The sequence below is a fragment of the Arachis ipaensis genome, chromosome B6, assembly GCF_059453495.1.
Source record: "Arachis ipaensis isolate K30076 ecotype BB chromosome B6, ASM5945349v1, whole genome shotgun sequence".
Lineage (NCBI taxonomy): Eukaryota > Viridiplantae > Streptophyta > Magnoliopsida > Fabales > Fabaceae > Arachis > Arachis ipaensis.
The window spans coordinates 105536264-105543284 of NC_142441.1; positions in this window are offsets into that span (position 1 = coordinate 105536264).

The window sequence follows — 7021 nt, forward strand, 5'->3', positions numbered from 1 at the left end:
GGAGCAAGAGAGAACAAAAAGTTTGAGCAAAAGTTTGCCTCAAACTTTAGCTCAAACTTTCGGATAAGTGAAAACACACCAGGGAACAAAAAGCTTGAGCAAAAGTTTGCCTCAAACTTTAGCTCAAACTTTTGGGAGAAAAGCTTGAGCCAACGTTTGCCTCAAACTTTTTGGCAAACGTTGGCATCACAAATCAACACCCTGGAGAGAAAAAGTTTGCGCCAACGTTTGCCTCAAACTTTTTGGCAAACGTTGGCACCATCAGCAACACACCCTGGAGACAAAAAGTTTGCGCCAACGTTTGCCTCAAACTTTTTGGCAAACGTTGGCGCCATGAGTGTGCATAAGGGGGCCAACGTTTGAGCAAAAGTTTGACCCCAAACTTTAGCTCAAACGTTGGTAGCAGCAAGAATGGGGTTGCTGATGTAAAAAGTTTGAGTAAAAGTTTGCCTCAAACTTTTACTCAAACTTTTACTCAAGCTTTTATAATTCCCAACCCGGTTCAATTCGGTTCTCTCTCCAACTCCAAGAGCAATCAACCAAGGCCTCTATCAACCCAATTCCATCAAGAGCAAAGGCCCAATTTAAGGCTTGAAGACCATTTGAAGAAAGTGTATAAATAGCTTAAGATTTAAGTTTTTGGGGAGCTTTCTTTTCGGTTTTGATTTGGTAGTTTGTAGAGAGCTCACTTTTACATTTTGGCATTGTTGTTTTAATTCAAGAGAATTTGGGGAGGAGAATTAATCTCTCTTCTTCCTTGTTCTTGCTTGAATACTCTTTACTTTTCTTGCTTCGGATCTTGGGTGGAGAATTGAAGAAATTCTGTTTCAATCTCACCTTGGGATCTTGTTTAATTGTCCGCATCATTGAATTTCAGTTTCGGTTAATTGATTCTTCTTCTACTTTCTCTGCAATTTACATTTCCTTTGCAATTGCTCTTGTTGGATCTAGGAAGGCATTGAGATCTAGACTTGGTTATCTAGTCTCTTGAGTCCTGAGATCTGGATTCCCATTCTCAATTTCTCTGTTTACTGCTTTTCAAGCTCTTTTATATTTCTGTTTTAGATCCGATTCAAACCAAGGCATCTTCTACTCTTCTGTGTGTTGAATTTAACTCTTTCTTGTTTAATTTCTGCAAATCCAATTCCCAATTCCCTTTACGATTCAAGCCATTTACATTTCTTGCACTTTAAGATTCTGCAATTTACATTTCTTGCGTTCTAAGTTTCGGCCATTTAATTTCTTGCTCTTTAAGATTCAGTACTTTGAATTTCAGTTCTCTTTAATTTCATGCAAATTGCCCATTCCCTTTACTTTTCATGCAATATAAATTCTGCAAATCACAAATCTCTCAACCAAATTTTGATTCGCTTGACTAAATCAACCACTAAACTAAAATTGATCAATCCTTCAATCCCTGTGGGATCGACCTCACTCCCGTGAGTTATTATTACTTGATGCGACCCGGTGCACTTGCCGGTGAGTTTTGTGTCGGATCGTTTTCCGCACATCACAGGTCACGTGTACGCGTCGCTTGACAATTTTCCATCTACGCGTACACATCATGTGCGCGTATGTGTCGCCTTGCGACCTCGTCATTTCACGCGTGCGCGTCTGCTGTGCGTGCGCGTGGAGTGAATTTCTCCCAATCCTTGATTTTCCATGATTTCTCCACTTTGCATGCTTTCCTCTTCATTCCTTTGGTCCATTCCTAGCCTTTTCAACCTGAAATTACTAACACACGCATCAAGGCATCTAATGGAATCAAAGGTGAGTTAAGATCAACTAATTAAGGGCCTAAAAAGCATGTTTTTCACACTTAAGCACTAATTAGGAGACAATCATGAAACCATGCTATTTCATTGAATAAGTGTGGGTAAAAGGTCACAAAATCCTCCAAATTAAGCACAAGATAAACCCTAAAAATGGGGTTTATCAACCTCTCCACACTTAAACCAAGCATGTCCTCATGCTTAAACCAAGATAGAACAAAGGGTATCAACATTTATTCAATGTAAACTAACTAAATGCAATCTACCTATATGCAACTATCTAAATGCATGCACTTGCTTGGTCAAAATAAATCAATTTCCAATAAAACCAATACAAGCACAAGGGCTAAGGGTATTAACAACCATGCCAAACCACAATTGAATTGAGCTAGTAAAAGTTTTACAAACTTGCAAGAAAAGTGATGATTGTAGGTGAAAACATGTAATTGAGCAATCGAACCCTCACCGGTAGTGTTTGCACTCTATTCGCTCAAGTGTTTAGGGTTGATTCACTCAATTCTCCCCTAATTATACTTTCCAAAATTTGTTTTTCTTCTAACAATCAGCAAATATTTCATGCATACATACAAGTATCATGAGGTCTTTTCATAGGTTGTAATGGGGCTAGGGTCAAGGTAAGGATGCATATTTGGTCAAGTGAGCTTGAAATTTGAATCTTTGATAAGCTTAAATTTTCCACCTAACCTATGGCAACCTATACAATTTCAAAGCTAATCTAACTACCCATTCTTCACTTTTTCACATACTCATGCATTCTCTTTTTATCACAACACATATGCAATGATTCTTATTGAACTTTACTTTGGGGCATTTTGTCACCTTTTTATTTCTTCCTTTTTATTTTTTCTTTTTTTTTCTATATTTTTTTTCTTCTTTTCTTTTCCATGCTCTTCTTTTTGTTTCTTTTTCTTTTCTTTTGTTTTTCTCATTTTTCTTTCTTTCAAACTATATACAAGAACATCAATGCATAAGATCTATACATTTAGTCAACACATAAACATGTACCCAGTTTCCAATATTTTCAACAAAAATACAAAACTACCCTTTTTATTCCACCAATGTCCCAAATTTCCCACACTTGAATGACACACACACTAGCCTAAGCTAATCAAAGATCCAAATTAAGGACATTTATTGTTTTTCACTTTTAGGCTTGTAATGTTCTAAAATTAAGAACAAAGTGGGTTAATCGTAAGCTCAAAGTTGGCTAACAATGGAAGATAAAAGGTAAGGCTATTTGGGTAAGTGAGCTAAATGAAATGATGGCCTCAATCATATAAATGCATATCTACACAAAATAATGGACATAAAGAATTAAACAAATCAAAGATTACAATCATAGAAAGAGAATAATGCACACAAGAAGGAAAATAAATGGTTATAAGATGTAACCACATCATTAGGCTCAAATCTCACTGGGTTGTGTGTTCTTAGCTCAAAGACATGATCCACAATATATATTGTTCATACCCTGGGTCGAGCTCTCCGACCCAGGTTGTTTGGCGACAAGTTGACTGACCTCTTCAGGTTAGAACTATCCGACCTCTTCTCAAAGAGCTCGGCCAAAATCACCAGGAAAGCCCAAAAGAGGCCCAACAAAGGAACACGACCCAAATCCAAAGGCAACCCAAGCCTATAGAGATAAGAGCGGTTCCCTTGAAGATAAAGATGACTCCACTCAAAGATAAGATATGATAACTATCTTATCCCCAGAAAAGATTACTCTACAACATTATAAATACGCTGGAGCACCCAGGTATAACTCATACTCTGATTCTACAAAAAAACCTGCTTAATACCCTTGCTAACTTAAGCATTGGAGTCCCTTGCAGGTACCCCCACCCTCCGGTCATGAAGGATCAGCGCCGCCACCAAGTCCAACCAGTTGGACACGGCAGCCCCGACCAGTACAGAAGATCTCATCCGAGATCGACCTACAGTTTTAGGTAACCCTCGGAACATATATAATTCAAGCAAGTTCCATGAAATATTTTTACTCAAATTAATTGAGATGCCCTATAGATAGAATTCTTGGAAGATTTCATTATTTTAACTAAGCTTATTATGTATATATATGCAAAAATAAGAAAGTGAAACTAAAAATTCCTAAAAGATCCAAATATGAAATGCAAAAGTGTTGGGATTAGAAATTTGTCACCCAAAAGTGCCGACTGGTCAGACGACCTCCCCACACTTAAAAGTTTGCACCGTCCTCGGTGCATTCAAAGATGAGCAAGGGAGTACGACGACTTTTCAGATTGCCACCTTCAGCTGGCGGATCAACCGGTGCTGTGTGTTCTTTCTCCACTTCCGTTTTTGCTTGTGGTGCATCAATCATGAAAAACAGAAAATAACACCATAAGATAAGAAAATACAAAAGCAAGGAAGCATACATTGTTGGAATGAGGTAAATCACTAGGATTGAGTGAGTGAATAAGTGTGACATTTATGAAAATAGGGGTGTGGGTCCTAAATTGCACGCGGTTTAGAACACACACTAGGATAAGAGGCTAAGTCACATCACTCATCCTAATGTGCTCGAAATACTTTAAGTAAGCTTGTAAGTTGAGACAAACTATAAAGAAGCACAAAAGTATTCAAGCCAAACACATATGGATGCATATGATCAAGAGGCACAATGCATTGAGATAAATGCACAACATCCGTCAAGATATTGCCTAATCAAAGAATAAGATTCAAATCACATGGTGGCCAAATCATGCAATACAAAAAGATAGAACATGCTTGAAGGCAATTCTCATTCACTTGGTCTTCACAAAAGTTAAGCATGAAGAATTCAAAACTAAGTATCAAAATATAACCTTAACAATAAGCAGCAATATATAGTAAACAAAATCAATAATCCAACACTTATCATGAAAAGCAAAAATTAAAATGAAAAATAAACTAACTAAACAACTAACTAATTATATACCGAAAAGAAATGGTTATGGATGGTGTTTGGAAGTGTCGGATGAGGGGTAGGAGAAGGGAAGAAGAAAGGAGAAGGAAAGAAATGGAAGGAGGAAAAGAAAAGAAGTGTAGTGAAGGAGGAGCATCCACGCGTACGCATGCATGGCGTGCGCGTGGATGATGGTGTAATGGACGCGACGCGTACGCGTGTATCACGCGTGCGTGTTGATGGCTTATTCAGAGAGCGATGCGTCCGCGTCCATCATGCTTACGCGTGGGTTGGTTTGTGCCTCAGGCTTAATGTTCGCATAGTGCACGCGCAACTCTCAGGTTTTGGCTGGGAGGTAAGGATTTGGTATCCACACGTAAGCGTGCGTGGCGCGTGCGCGTAGATAGGCAAAAATGCTTGATGCACGCGTACGTGTGGGGTGCGCGTACGCGCAGATGGTGCTCTATTTTTCAAAATTTCTCTGTTTTTGCACCAATCCAAGCATTCCAAACCTCTAAACAGCTACCAAAACACCATAAAACCTTATTTAACATACCAAACTACCAAATAGACTCAACAAACTGATCCAAATATGAAATTAAGCTAATTCTACCAATATGTACAAAAGAGAAAATGAAAAGATATTACCATGGTGGGGTGTCTTCCACCTAGCACTTTTGTTTATTGTCCTTAAGTTGGACTTATGGAGAGCTCCTCTCAAGGTGGCTTGTGCTTGAATTCTTCTTGAAACTCCCATTAATGCTTGGTTCTCCATTGTGCCCCCAAGATTTCTCCATTGTGCCCCAAGTTCTCCATTGTGCTTGAATTCTTCTTGATGGGATTCTTCACAAGCTTGGGGCTCCCAAAGTCGATCCTCTTCTTGTAATCCAGGATCCCACACTTTATTTTCACACCCGTCTTGAAGTTGATTCTCATTATTAGTCCATTCGGGTGGTGAGCAAGATGAATTCCCAATGAAGTGACCAAAAATCATCCTAGACCCAAGCGATCTAGCTCTATACCAACCCTTGCTATTAAGCTTTGAACATGTCACTATGATGAACCTTGATTTACAATGCCAACTACTAATCATCTCCCTTTTGCTCTTAAAGCCACAAATATTTCTAAGTTGACCATCCGTCTTAAGCAAACCATATTCAAGTGGGATAATGAAGCTTAGAGATAAGAGGGTTACCCACTTGAATGGGAGAATGGATGGTGATGGCTTGGGGAGAGATGTCTCCAATGTCTTTGCAAGCTCTACTCCCTTATGTTCTTCCTTTACCACTTCCGCCTCTTCACAAACTTCTTCAACTTTAATCCTTTGTTCATCAATTTCATCTAACTCTTCTCCATCACTCAAATCATAAATGGGAGGTTGAGAGAAATCTACCTCCACATTGCTTTCTACCTCATTGGAAGAAGGTTCTTTAAGTGCAAAGGATTCACTAACAAGAAGAATGGATGCATGATCTTCATCTCTAAGGAAACTCAATTTTCGCTCCATTCCTTCCAAGTCTTCATTCAACAATTGTCTTAGAGGTTGTGCACTCTCCTCCTCAACATCAAATTCAATCTTCTTGGAGGAATTCTCTATATTTTAGCTTCCCATGGAGGTTCCGCATCTCCTAGGTCTTCAACCACTTCTTTCTTTTCTTCAATGATCATAGGCTCCTCTAATTGTTCTAACACAACATAGCATTCCTCCTTTTCTACCGGAGTTTCCAATCTCTCCTTCATGTTATGCTCTTCAATTAATTCTCCACATGTGACCATGGAAGTGCTTTGAGTACTCAAGCATTGGAAGGCTAATTGACTTACTACTTCGGTCAAGGTAGCCACAAATTCTAGTGTCTCCCTTTGCATCTCTCCTTGCCCTTGAAGGATAAGGCCAAGGGTTTCATCCATTGAGGATTGGGGTGGATAGGAGGGTTCATTGTCTTGGAGAAATGGTTCATAATAGGAAGGTGGTTCTTCTTGGTAATAGTATCGATAAACCCCATTTGTAGGGTTTATCTTGTATTGATTTTAGGGGAATTTATCACCTTTTATCCACATTTATTCAATGAAATAGCATGGTTTCATGATTGTCTCCTAATTTGTACTTAAGTATGAAAACATGCTTTCTAGGCCCTTAATTAGCTAAATTTAATTCACCTTTGATTCCACTAGATGCCTTGATGTGTGTGTTAGTGATTTCAGATTTAGAAGGCTAAGAATGGATCAAAGGAATGAAGAGGAAAAGCATGCAAGTGGAGAACTCATGAAGAAACAAGGATTTGGGATGCTGAGACCCACGCACACACGCAGCAGACGTGCACGCGTG